General features: G+C 40.1%; 1 protein-coding gene across 2 annotated transcripts in view; it reads left to right on the top strand.

Annotated features, from left to right (window-relative positions):
• The window catches only part of yrk (Yes-related kinase), a 43,254-nt gene that overhangs the window by 793 nt on the left and 27,461 nt on the right, over window positions 1–15,000 (top strand). The window lies entirely within an intron of this gene.

The following is a 15,000-nucleotide window of genomic DNA, read 5'->3' as shown; positions in this document are numbered from 1 at the left end:
CTCTCTCTCTCTCTCTCTCTCTCTCTCTCTCTCTCTCTCTCTCTCTCTCTCTCTCTCTCTCTCTCTCTCTCTCTCTCTCTGTGTGTGCGTGTGCGTGCGCGTGCGCGTGTGTAACCCTACAAAAATTCATTTATACAGAACATAGCAAATAAGTATTACACAGAGCTTTCAGAAATAAGGTTGTAACACTGAGTGCCATAAAGATGTCCATGTTGAAGAATGTTGATGGAATTGGAAGAAAAGAGTCCTGGATAGAGCAGAGAGACTGTAGATGACAGAGAGAGAGAGAGAGAGAGAGAGAGATTGGATTCAACACGACTTCCTAATACAACTATATCAATACACAACTTTCGTTGCCCAGAGAGAGAGAGAGAGAGAGAGAGAGAGAGAGAGAGAGAGAGAGAGAAAGAGAGAGAGAGAGTATGTGGGTGCACACACTGTGCACACTGTCTGTGGGTGCACTTCCATTTTTCATCGCAGGGCTACTTCCTGGCTCTTGCTCCTTGCTAGGAGGAAGTGGGTGCGGCGAGTGTGGCCTGCCTGTGTTTATAATGCTACATAGCCTAGATGGAAGGCTGAGCTGAGAATTTCTTCCTTAATGATTAGCAAACGAATGTTTAATTGGGGGGATACTCGGAGGAAGCTAAGTCATTATGGAGACGGAGATGTTGTTTTTAGTATACACGTATAACCAACACCCAGCTTGCCTGTGTTTTTAGAAAAGGGCTTTTTGCTCAAGAGACTCCAAACAATATTACTCAGGTGCTCATCTGTGAAGTGCAAGTCCAAAAAAGGAGTTTGAGAAAAAAAGTAAATATAGTTTAATATAGAACGACAATTCTGTTTAAAAACATATGAGCCTACACACTTGATTGTGTTTATAATGCTACAGGCTATATGTAAGGCTATCTGAATAGCCTCTTAGTGCAGATGGGGTCGCTGGAGGGCCTATTCACTATTTGCTGAAAATTCTCAACTACATCATAACAACATTGCTATGGCATTACCGAGAGGCTTAAGTAGCAGATTAAGACATAGCCATTACAGTTTTAGTGACAGTAAGGTTATAACATAGGCTCTGCACTAAGGAGTTAATGATTAGCTCCTGAATGTTTGGTAGGGGGTAATACTACTGTAAGAGGAAGCTAATTCATGATGGAGATGGAGGTGTTGTTTTAGTATACAAGCCAACACCCAAAGCTGATAAACGGGGGCCATGGTGTGTTTTTTCCCTGTCCCGCCCTGACAGTAACTATGTCATGTTGTGATGATGACGGCCAGGGGCTATGCTAGAGACCCCTACTCGAAATGTTGGGTTTCAAGCTTTTGTAAGCAGAACACACAGCAAAACATACAGTATTACACACCAAGAGAGTAGCCTACGTTGGGACCAAATACATTGTTGAAGATGATATATCAACTCTCTAAGTGTTGAATTAACACAGCAAAATTTTCTGTGTGCTTTTTTTCAATGTGAAAATCTCAAGGGACACCCAATTGAAAATGTAACTCTGTTGCCTATATTATAACAATATAGGCCTTCAGTCATTCTGTAATGTTCCAAGGTACACTTGATCTCTCACCACAGACGTGTGTTCGGCAGCATAGAACACTAATGTAGGGGACAAAACATGATTGACATCACACTTTTATCTAAATAATCTTATCGAAGGAGGAAATGAACAAGATAACGGAAGTGCAGATAAACACCATAGACAATTAATAAATACTAGAGGTGCACCGAAAATTCGGCCGCAGAAAATATTCGGCCGAAAACGCAAAAAAAAGACACTTTCGGTTTTCGGCCGAAAGCCAATAGAGTGGTCAAATCTGAGGCCGAATAGAAAATGAATTGAAAATGGGCATTAATTACACTAATTTCTAATTAAGTTCTACTCTAACATTTGAAGACTTCAAATACACATTTATATTCTTTAAAAAAACATGGCTTAACATTTATTGTAAGCAGTAGATCTGTAAGCAATATTTAAAAACAGTGAAAAATCTAACTTTTGATAACTTGACGAGGAATTGAATTGTAATATTCGATTTCGGTATTCGGCCAAGTGATTAATTATTATTCGGTTTCGGTTTCGGCCACAAATTTTCATTTCGGTGCACCAAATACTAAATGTACTGTATGTCTGCCTATGGTGAACAACGAAGACCTAATACAGTGGACAGTGAAGAGTTTAGGGTTTCTGACTTCCCTACAATGAATGCAGTGCAGGCACACATGAAGAGGATTAGTCAAACAAATGAGTCGATTGCCCATTGGTTAAAACACCTGTACAGCTCATAAGCCTGTAAAGTGCCTGGGTCACACCAGCCCATATCTCAAGTGGGATAGGGTCTGGAGACCACCTACTGAATTTCTCGTCAGGGAGGTGTGATTTGCGTTAGCTAAAGACTGTTTATTGATCATTACGAATGTCATTTGGGGTGTATACATAGCCCATAGCCAATCTGTCAGCAAACAAGCTGCAAGCTTCCCTTTGTCGCGTAATATGCATTTATCATCTTTCCACCCCTCCCCGCTCTCGGATTGGCTCCCTACCTCAGGCTAGCACCTTGGCATTGAGCATCTTGTCTTTCAGATCAGCACGATTGTGCAAAGCAGCATGGGATTTCCCAGGCGATCATGTAATGCCCAAGAATAGACCCATTAGGTTACAGTGCCATGGCCACATGTATTGTTTGCTATTGCATAAAAATCAGCTGACAGTGAACTGAAACTTGTCAAATTACCCACACAGAAAGGAAACAAGAACTACTGCTGTCTTTTGCGGTAAGAAAGACAATGCATTCCATGGAACAAAATTAAGTAGATAACGCGAAAAGTAGTGGTTCGAATCTCTGTGTTGCAAGCTTGTTGTATGTCTTAAGGTGTAAAATCCTGTGTGAAAAAAATCAGCCGCATGATATATGAAGGTGGCATTTCTCTCTCTCTCTCTCTCTCTCTCTCTCTCTCTCTCTCTCTCTCTCTCTCTCTCTCTCTTTGTCCTTGATACAGTGTGCACAGTAATGCAGACACCAACATGGTCTTCCTCGTCGATGTCTCTCTCTCTCTCCTGTCTTTCGTGCTATTCACACACAGGCTATGCATAGTTGTGACTTGCCACTCGTGAGACAGTAAATACACCACACTATGAAGAACCTTGAACCCCAGTTTTTTTTTTAATGGATCCTCAGACAACACATGAATACAAAGATTCGTTGAGGAATCAAACATTACAACCAGGAACCCTGGGTTTCTTCCAAGAATTAAACTTTTACCCACAGTTCCTCAGAGAACTTTTATGGCCCCCCAAAGTGGAACCAAACCCGGGTCCCTGGTCCCTGGTGAAGTGATGCCTTAGCCATTGAGCCACAGTGCCCTCAGGACCTTGTGTTTTACCTGGTAAAGGATTCAACTTGTACAAGTCTGAAACAAAAAGAACAAAGGAAAATCTTCAGACTTGGTAGATATAATGAGTGTTATACATCTTGTGATGCTTTACAGAATTCAAAGTCTTGTTGTTAAGACACAGAGGAGGTGTTATGAACTGTGTTGTGAGTGACAGAATATCTTCTGGTTGTGTAATCAACACAATTCGTAATTTATTTGTCCTCACAGTATAGTGGTGCTTTTTGTAAATTAGTGACTGCAGTGTCACTAACAGAGACATCTGCTAGCGCTGTCCAAATACATGCACACCCATAGTCTGTGTGTGCGTGTCAAGCCTGACCCATGTGGTTAGCAGGCCTATTCTTCACTTTGGCCTAATGTGCTGTGGTTTCCTCAATTTTAAAAGTTTTTTTGTTTGTTGTATGTGTGAAGGAGTAAGCAGTAAAAATGCCAGATGTTACATCGAATCTCTAACTGTTGAATGAACACTTCAACATGTACTGTGTATAACAGGCCTATTCAAATGGTGGCCCTGGGGCCAGATGCGGCCCTTGGATGGCAAGGAGTTTGATAAACTGGCCCTCAGTGACTTTTAATTGAATACCCCTGGATAGTGTTAAAATGTCAATATTTTCACTCTGAGGTGGATGGAGGATTCACTGTGTGGTGGATCAGATGCCTTAAATATCCAACACATCTGAAAAATTAAATATGGATTACTGTATATTAGAATGGTAATAACCTGTATATTGCAAAATCTTTAAATGTAGATCCTGTTGTATTGTTTAAAAAATAGACTTTGTATTTAGTATGAACACTTTGTGATAAAGGTAATTACCTACAGAGTAAGCTTACATTTTGAGGAGATAATCCCACACTTTGAGAGGGGATTGACTATCTTCTAGAGTGTATTTCCCATAGTTCCCATGAATATACAGGTACGTTGTTTTTTCCATGACTGGTAGTAAGACGTGGGTAACACTGTTCACTGTTGATTTACTTCAGATTATGTGTAATATCCACTACAGAGCCCTGGATGTATGGCTCATATCAGAAGAGATATTTTCATGAGCATACTTTATTCAGCATAGACTGCCCTACGTAGTGACTGTGTTGCAAACAATCAATACTTAAAGGGTAACTTCTGCCAATTTTGCCAATTTCGGATTTAGTTGTAATGCTCACACTACCCTGGACTTGTCAGTACCTGAGAATCATCTTGATTTATTCCCAATAACATCCAAAAGGTTATGTAACATCAGCAGACAACTAGCAAACAGCGATACCTTTTGGGATAATATTTGGAGTAGGCCTATGTTAAGAATGTTTTAAATGTAAACAAAATCTGCCCCCATGATAATAGCTCAGATCTCAGAAAGGACTGAGTCAAAAAATGCTGCATCACCGGGTACTAACAAGTCAAGGGTAGCATGAGCAATACAACAGCATATTGAAATTGGCTGAAGTTATCCTTTAACCCTTTAATCCTTTAACCCTTAGTGCAGAGCGTATATTAAAACCTTACTGGCACCACTGTAATGTCTATGTCTTAACTTGTTACTTACCATAAGGCTCTCTGAAATGCCATAGCACTGGTGTTATGATGTACGATAGTTGAGTATTTTCAGCAAATAGTGAATAGGCCCGCCGGCGACCCCATCTGCACTAAGAGGCTACCACAAACTTCAGCTTACTGAGCTACTGTATAAATGACTTGCAGTTAGAACAGGGCCTGGATTAAAAAAAAACAACACATACCCAGCAACATACGGGAGCGGCAGCTGATTAATAAATAAAAACACAAATTTTTTGAAGATATTTTTTTGGTCTTTCAGACTTTATTTGTGACAGGGCAGTTTGAGAGAGAGACAGGAAACTTTTTTTTTTTGAGAGAAGGGGAAGGGTCAGCAAAGGACCCGGGCTGGCATCGACCCCGGGTCGGCCACGCAGCAGACCATGGTAGGGCCAAAATCACCCATTTTTGAAAATGTAGCTTAAATATCACGTTTCTCGTGACCTTATGCCTGGATACTCTCACTCTCTGCTGAGGAAATTGACATCATTTGTAAAAAGGAAGTTGCTGCCTCGGACACCTAACTTCCTATTCCCAAGATGTGCTTTCCCATTGTTCTCTCTCTCTCTCTCTCTCTCTCTCTCTCTCTCTCTCTCTCTCTCTCTCTCTCTCTCTCTCTCTCTCTCTCTGTATCCCCTGCTTTCTTTCTCTTTCCCTCTTGGTGTTTTTAGACTCAGAGTGTCCGGCATTGCAAGTATGTAGTCCAGGGTTTTACACTTTGGCTTTGTGCAACAAATAGGTTTGGAAGTCGAGCATGAGAGCTTGTAAGTGAACAGAGTGTGCCACAGCATTAAGTGAGGCTTCACAATGAGTAGAATTGCTGAGTATGTGTCAATGGTATTTTCCTTCTCCTGTAACACAGCCTATATTATACATTTAATGTAGCCAGAATGGTAATGTTTCAATGTGCTAGTGAAGAATGTTGGTAAACAGCGGTAATGGTAAAGGGTTGGTAATCCTTTTTTAAATTTAAGTAGAATAATGTTTCAAAAAACCTTTCATGGGTTCATCAATTTGCACCGTCCAAATTTGAGTTGCTGTCCTGCATTATAACGAAACAAAGTGCTTTTTTTATATTGCATCAGCATATCACAGGGTAAAAATATCGATATGTCCTCTGCAAAGTGTAGTATTACATTACATTAAACAAGTTCATGAGCAGCAAAACAAAAAGTTGGGAAAGGCAGAGCACAACTGCACTTAAACATTAGCCTGGTCTTACAAAAAAATGTCAACTTGGTAACCAAGATAAATCATAACATATGTCACCAATGCAACAAAGTCTGATCGAGGTTAGTCTCCTAAATGGATATGACATTCCATTGCACTCCAGTCCATTCGTTCTCCTAGTCTCGTAGGACGGTGAACTGAGCTCCATAGGAGTTTAAAATACAAACCCCAACTCCGATGAAGTTGGGACGTTTGGTAAACAGTGAATAAAATCAAAATGCTATCATTTTCAAAACATTCAATCTATTCATTAGATGGAGAATAGTGAAAAGACAACATATTAAGTGTTAAAACCGAGAAAAATATTGTTTTGGGGGACATATGTACTCATTTCTAGTTTGATAAATCCAACACGTCTCAAAAGAGTTGGGACGGGGATCAGTGAAATTTAGTAAACATCCAAATAAGATAAAACAACAAAGAAGAACATTTCAAAATGAATTGTACTGACGGACAATATAGGTGTCCAGGTATAAGATCATCACAGAGAGGCTGAGTCACTCAGAATTAAAGATGCAAAGGGAATAATTACCATAGTTATTACATACATTTTTGAATTCCCTTTGATTTACCACGATTGAGTGCATATAAGACATATTTTTGTTAATAAAATCATTGTATAGGTTCATGACATCATGAAATATATATTGGCTGTAGTCTCACTCTAATTCCTGGAGTGCTAGAGCTATTGAAAATTTACCATATTAAGAATGCTTAATGCATGAAAATGATACAGGGGTGTAACATTCTCCTAAGCACCTGAGCTCACTTGAAATAGACCCAGAAGACATGGGAAACTGTCCTTTGCTTACAGAAGTCAGCAGAAGTTGTAGAAGTCCATTCTTTTTGACAATAATAGAGCATTGCACATCCTGTGCTACAGTAAAAATGAACCATCCAACTTGTGTTAGTGCTAGCTTCAAAATTCAGCCTCCATGATGGCATGCGGGTGCAGTAGTGCATTGGTTAAGATGTTCTCACTTATCTGTAGAGTTAAATACAGTGCTGAATGGTATAAATGGGTTTTAAACAGCATGAAAAGCCACTCATGCATTATATTTTGAAGGGAGATCTTCGATTACTGCCACATAGTAAGGTCAAATTGCATTCTCTACTATGTTTTAACAGTTTGGCTCCATCATAAGGACCAGCAGGTGATAAAATGGTGGGTTTTTGGTCAAGACCTGTCACACTGTAAGCACTACAGAAAGGAAAACATTGCAAAACATGACAAGGAATACACCCACCATTTAAGCTGGTGAAATCATGTCCAAGATAGGAATTAACACTGTTTTTTATATAAAATCATCTCATCGGTTAATGTATTTAACTGCTAAGTTTTGTCTTTTGTTTTGTTTTTAGTCTTCCTCGACATTTGCTGCCATTTATTGTCCCCGTCCCAACTCTTTTGAGACGTGTTGGATTTATCAAATTAGAAATGAGTACATATGTCCCCCAAAACAATATTTTTTCTCAGTTTTAACACTTAATATGTTGTCTTTTCACTATTCTCCATCTAATGAATAAATTGAATGTTTTGAAAATGATAGCATTTTGATTTTATTCACTGTTTACCAAACGTCCCAACTTCATCGGAGTTGGGGTTTGTATGTGTCCCCTCCCTCGCCCCTCCCCTCTGCTGATTGACCGCTTGTCTGGTAACAAGACTTGAGTCCTCACAGAACACTCGGATCAGACATGATGTGGAAGGATTTTTTTTTTACTGGAGCTTGCGCACGGCAAGACCAGGCTACTTACATATCACTGGTTTGCCCTTTGAGTGCTTGGAGTACACAGTAAAGCATCTTCGGCATGGTAGCAGGCCTCGGTCCCTGGATGGTTAAAGATCACGTGTGATGGGCAACCCCCTTTGTATATAGTGGGATGGTAGAGTCGGGCCACTAATGAAATTGAGGAGTGCGGGCCCTGCCGTGGCCAACCGGTAGAGCACTCGCCTGCCATGCGGCTAACCCGGTTCGGTTCCCGGCCAGGGTCCTTTGCCGGCCCCTCCCCTTCTCTCTCCCAATTCACTTTCTGTCCACCTCTCACTCTGTCCTATCAAATAAAGTCGAAAAAGACCCAAAAAAAAAATCTTTACAAAAAAAAGAAATTGAGGAGTGCAGGGAGGAGGTGGAACAATTCAACGGGCCTTCACACATGACAGGTGAATGAGCAGGAGGGTTTAAATCTCTTAGAAGGTGATAAAAGTAAGGCAGCTGTCAGTCAGTGTTCAGGCTCTTCCCCAACTATGTTTTAAAAACAACATTTATGATACTTATTGTGGGCCAGGCAGCAAGAGAGGTTCTATACCAAAATTACCAGGGGAACTGAGGTGGGGCCAGCTTTTTTTCCGGGGGGCATACAAATTGGCAAAAGAGATACATTTTTAATGGTATGACGACATAATGCAAAAAATGTATATCATGTTAAGGTTAGAAATGGATATTGTAGCCTCATAATGCACGCTGTACCCTCAAAGGCACGCTGTAATAGTCATTGAAAGGTTAATTACCATAGTGCTACTTTGCTATGACAACAAAGGGCATTTAGTAATGCACTACGACTCGGTCATTGCCATTCTGATGACAACAAATTTACAATGTTTGTATAAATGTGTAAATTAACGGGTTAAGTCTGCCCCCCGGGACCATTCTGGCCCCTGTCAGGCAGGAGACGAGGCTTTCACAACCTCCAGTCTGCCTAATTTCAGTGGTAGACATCCCTTCCTCAACTGTGGCTTTTGGAGGGAGCACAGACTGTGTAATTAACTGTGAGTCTGGCCCAACACCATTGGAGGAAGTTGAATGGCAGGACAGTATTGAGACACAGAGAACACAACACCAAGGTTCTTACATTTATTTTCTTAACCCATTAAAACACGGTGTTATAAATTAGCTGTTACCAGAATGGCAATGACCAAGTCGTAGTGCATTACTAAAGGCCCTGTGGTATGTCACAGTGGAATAGTACTATGGTAATTTAACCTTTCAATGACTATTACAGCGTGCCACTGGTGGTGCGGCGTGCATTATGGGGCTACTAATTGAGTTTAAAAGTTGAGTTTCTGGCTGTAAATATTAAAACGGCAATTGATTTAATCTCTTTTGCTGCCCACTTTTTTGTATTTTGTTTGACTCCATGAATTTTTCAAGTTTTCAAGTCAAACATGTAGCCCCATAATGCACACAGGGCCTTTAGTAATTCACTATGACTCGGTCATTACCATTCTGGTATCAACAAATTCATAACGCTGTGTTTAACTGGTTAAAACATTTATCAAAAACACTTTGATTATTTTTTAAAGGTTGACATGATGAATCCTATTTAATACTTCTTCTATGTTTATGACTGCAGGCATTAATTGACTTGCATCCAAAAAATATATCCACTTAGCATTAGACTCTTCACGATATTAGTCATGAGCGAGCATGACCACGGTGTGCAACTTTCGTCCTGTGATAAGAAGGTTGCATGTTCAGATCCCCTACCTATTGGTACCTATTGGTAGAATGTGTTGCTCTCTAGTCCCTATGGTGCCGCACCATAAACCTGGGGACCCGGTTTCGATTCTGACCTGTGGTCATTTCCTGATCCTGAACCATCTCTCTCTCTCTCTCTCTCTCTCTCTCTCTCTCTCTCTCTCTCTCTCTCCACCCCCCTCACACACTTTCACACACTTTCTATAAAGGCTACAATTCCCCAGTGCCCAGTGATATGCATGATATTATTGATGCATTTCAATGTCGCCTGTTATTGATAGCGTCTGATAGCTCGGGTTTGCAGAAGCATGATGGGTGAGCACTAAGTGCAAAGACTTCTCCTTTCACCCACGTTAGTGTGGGTTTCTTTTTTGCTGAAAAATCACACATCTGAATTCCGAGAAAATGTAAACAGCTGTTAGTTATGAGATCGTTTTTTGGTTGATTTTGTCTGATCACCTGATCTGTAGGAACTAAGAACTGAATGAGCTACTTTGATAAACAGACAAATCCAACTCCTCATAAAAAACATTAACTTTCAACTATGCAGGAGAACATACAGTATATGACATGGAGAACTTATGGTAACATGTTGTGTTGTTACGCTACTTTGTGTCTGACTGCCGGCAAGACCTTGAGATGTTACAATGTTACAATGACTGTACATGTACAGGTACATCTCACCTTTTCAGATGTCTATGTTGTTTATCCTTTATTAGTGTAAATAAATCACTGAAAACAGAAAAAAAGTTTCCTGGAAAACTAATTTCAAATGTATATGTAAATCTCTATAAGCTTAGCCTTTATTATTATTGTGGAATGTACAGTGAAGGTCCGGACAGGAAGAGAGTTTGAGGGTGAGGTGGTGTAGGGTTGGGAAATGACCTAGTCTGGATTCGAACCTGGGTCCCCATTGGCATGCAAGCCCATTCACAATATGCTGCATTAGTGTGATGGGCCACTTCACCCCCTAAGATTTCACCTTTGAAATGGCAAAAGTATTTATCTAAAAGTGACTTTTAGCAGTGTATGATGTTGTATGTATGCTGTATGATTTATCATTATGCTGCATAATTTGTCACGATGAAGCATAGGGGTGGGCGGTAACCGCGGTATAATATCGTGTGCGGTATTTTTTCATCAATGATAGAGATTTTGTCTCATACCGTCTACCGCAATAGAACATTGCGTCCTGTAGATGTAGAGTCATTGTTATAGATTAAAAGTTTAAAAATATGTTTTCAAATGATTTGAATGACAAGAATTCCCACATAGAAGATAAAACAATGTCTGACCAGTCATCTCCAAAAAATAAAATGCAAAAAATGGTGTTTTGGTCATTTTGCCACAAAACGCTTAATTTTAACATTTTATACACAAATGTACAATACCGTGATATATACCGTGATATATACCGTGGCTAAAATTATACCGAGGTATACATTTTTGGCCATACCGCCCACCCCTAATGAAGCATTTTGAAAAGTTCTTGCTTCCTTTTGACAGCTGTGTTAGAGGCAATCCGCTGGTTCACTTGCTAAAACACAAAACACAGACAAAAACACTGGCCTCCTCATTTGCAACAATAATTTATTGGCCATGTTTTCGCAGTCTACTGACCATCACCAGGCAACTATTGAGGACAGTGTGAGAGATCTTGTTTTGTGGATTTATAGTGACATAGGTATTTGTGTGGCCCCCGTCAAAGAATTTATTTAATGCTACTAAACTGAAGTTCTGTCTTGATGTAGTAACACACACACGCACGCACGCACACACACACACACACACACACACACACACACACACACACACACACACACACACACACACACACACACACACACACACACACACACACACACACACACACACACACACACACACACACACACACACACACACACAGAATGCCACAGAAAAGAATGGAATGCATTGTTTCAAACGTGGAATGCCGTGAAGTGCTACCGAAAGGTTCTGGTGTGATTCTAGTAGTGAGCTACAATGGCTATATCGTCAGTTACATTGTACTTATTTGATAGTGTTTTTTTCCCCTTTCTTTTACTCTTTCCAAAAATGTCTGAGAGCTGTTGGAATATAGACAGATAGACATGCAGTATGACAGAAAAATAGGCAGGCAGGCAGAGTTCTGTCCACCCTCATTTTGATGAACTTACACTTGATGAAATGCATAACTCATAAATTCAGTCACAAGCACCTCTTCCTCCCTGCCCACCCATCCTTCCTCCTCTTCTTCCTCTTCCTGTCCTTCATCCTCCCTCCCGCTCTTCCTCTCATCCTCATCCTCAACTTCTCTCCCCCTTCCTCTTACTTCCCTTACTGGCTGCCATTTCTGTTGGACAGGTGAGCCCACCTGCAGTCCTTTCACTATAGTCGAACATTGTTGTTGAGCAGAGATTTGCATTTGCATTTGTAATTACAACACTGGTAGTATGATACAGTATGTTAGTCAAGATTTTGTTCTTGCCTTTCCACTGTCTCTGATGTTAGTAGTATGAGTAGTATGTGATACCATACTACTAGTGTTTAATACATCCATAATACAATACTTCAAATTCTACTTCATACATCTCTGTTGTTGAGATTGCATTTAGCATTTTTGGGTTTAATTACAAGCCATAAAATGATACTGTATTTTATATCTTAGCGCAAACATAGACCTATTAGTTGCATGCATTCACTCTGGCTCTACGTCGGTCGGTTGACCAGTCTGTCAGTCATTCTGTCCCTCCACTGGAAACCAGTTGCTTTCTGGAGGGTATTGCGTGTGCCGTACGTTTGTTGACCTTGTCGACTTTTGTAAGCCTGAGTCTTCACAAATGGAAGTGAGACACCAGGATAGATTGATAGAGTGTGTCCTTTTGATATAGAGAAGTGTGTCATATCTTCCGCAAAACTCTCCGCGTTCATGTGAATGTTCTAGATGTGGTGAGGTTTTTACCAGCAGAGTCAGGTTTCACTGTTAAATTTAGTGTGTCTATTAGATTAAGTTGAGCAACACGTTGTGAGCAAGCTTGTGTGAAGATGTGAAAAGAGTGTGGCAATATCATAAATTCTTTGCTTACAGTAAAAGAGATTATTGGACTTCAGATATTTCCTTGTCTGACATGCCTTGTTTGTTCTTCCGGAGAACAGAAATGAATGTTGATCGCTAAGCCACAGCTTACATAGACAGAGCCAGGGCTCTAAATTAACCCCTTTCATCACCAGCCAAAAATGTCTAGTAGATGTTAATCTTACTAGCCAAACACACACTTAGTAATGGGTCAAAGTGGCTAGTAGGTTGGTCTTTTCTACCAGCCAAACTGAAATTTCACCAGCATGTGTCCAGTAAGGCTGGTCAACCCCGGAAAGAGCTGATATGAAACATCACAGACAAACAGAAAAACTTCAAGGCACAGTTTATTGAAAGTTAATTCATCGGTTATTCACTGCTTATTACACTACTAATGAGCAACACTTGACCTTTTTCTGTTAGCTTAGCAGATTATGCACTTAAAGTAGTTGTTTGTCCAGCCATTAGGCCAATCATGCATGGTCTCTGTAGATCATAAACTAACGTTTACTCAGGCCAATAAAATGGTGCCGCCAGGAAGCCCTAATACAATAGGCTACTCAATAGAAGTTGTTTTATATTGTCAGTACATAATGACATGAATTTAGGCAACACATCACCAGGAACAATTGTCGATATTCACAATCATTTAAACAAACAGGTAAACTGTAAGGTACAGACATACAGGCATGCCATGCACCCTATTAAAAGTTATATTTGCTTGTGGTGTGTGTACACCAACACTCCCACCTTGGATGTATGTTCTGTGAGTGAGCGTGAAAGAGGACCTGCTTGATTTGTCAAGAATTGGACTAAGTACTAGTCATATTTGTCTCATGATATCAACATTGCCCTTTAAAACAAAGTGTTGAAGTGTATTAAAACAAGCAGGCCTAATGTACATGGAGACCATTCATGGTTTAAATTGCCTATGCTGGACTCTATAACAGAATACACGCTATGTCCTGATTGCATGTGTACGTTGCTGTATGAAGAGGCCACACTCAAACCTTCAGAGACCACTCTTCTTACAGCAGTGTTTTTTCAATTGCTAATGAGTCCATTCTTTGTCCGTTCTTCAGAGATGTTTGCAAAATTCTACACTAAATGTAGTTACTGTAACGGACCATGGGCTTGCCCTAGTCACACAGCTCTCATTGCATGCTGTTCCACACTATTAGCAATCAATCAATGCATTTTTCTTACTTTTTCTTTACATGCAGAATAACCACAAGCAACAGTACTGTTCCCTACAAAGACATTTTGAGTAAAAAGTGAATTGCTTGATTTGCATGCACATACCAGTAAAACTGTCGCACAAAGGTCTATGCAGTTTTTTGTAATGTTGAAGTCAGTAGTTTGAAACCTGGTGTCCTTTGATGACTTCATGTAACTTGTGAAGTGTAAACAAGTGTTAGGCCCTTTTGTTTGACAGATGTATTTCATTTTGAGCCAGTTGTCTAGTGATTTGGTTAGTGTGTACAGTTAGTGTGTACAAAACAAAATATATGTTCTATTTTTGTTATATAGTTATATAGTATTGAACAGTGTGCGCTTTTAAAAAGAAAATGAACCATTTGGCCAGTGATGGTTTGTAGGTGTCAGTCTGTGTTAGGAGTTTAGAAAAAGTATCCAAAGTATGGGTAAGCGCTCGCTAGCAATTGAAAAGAAACTGTAATCTTAATGCACTCAGACCTACTTTCCATTTTCATCTATCAGGTATCGATGATGCTGAAACGCTGCTGTGTATTTATGTAACAACATTGCACCATGCAAGCCTGAATGCACATTTAACATACACTGTGTTATGCTGAGATACTTTACTTTGCGCTAGAGATATCTTTATGTTATTTATTCCAAGATTTTGTGATGTGTAGCGGGGTAGGGGTTTTGGTGATATACTATAATCTGGCGTGTGGTGTGTGAGATACATGTAAACCGGTCTAAAACAATGCCTGAGCTTATGGGCCACTTAAACCGTTAGGGCATAGTCTGGCCTGAGGGTATATGCCATGGCCTTTTAGATTCAAAGAACACAGGATGAGATGATCATGTCCTGATGTGCACACATACAGAGAAATGGCGAATGATGAGTGCCGTTTTGGATTTAGGAGCTCTTTGGTGATTGTTGGTGGCTGGCTCATGTCCCCCATCCACACAGCAATATTGACTGCCCCGGGGTATGAACCCAGGTTTTTTTATACCATGCCTTTTTACTTTCTCTCTCAACTTTGATAATTTTTTTTGGCTGGTC

This window comes from Engraulis encrasicolus, chromosome 20, assembly GCF_034702125.1.
Source record: "Engraulis encrasicolus isolate BLACKSEA-1 chromosome 20, IST_EnEncr_1.0, whole genome shotgun sequence".
Lineage (NCBI taxonomy): Eukaryota > Metazoa > Chordata > Actinopteri > Clupeiformes > Engraulidae > Engraulis > Engraulis encrasicolus.
Note: the sequence above shows the minus strand (reverse complement) of the source record. Positions and strands in the feature narration are given on the sequence as shown.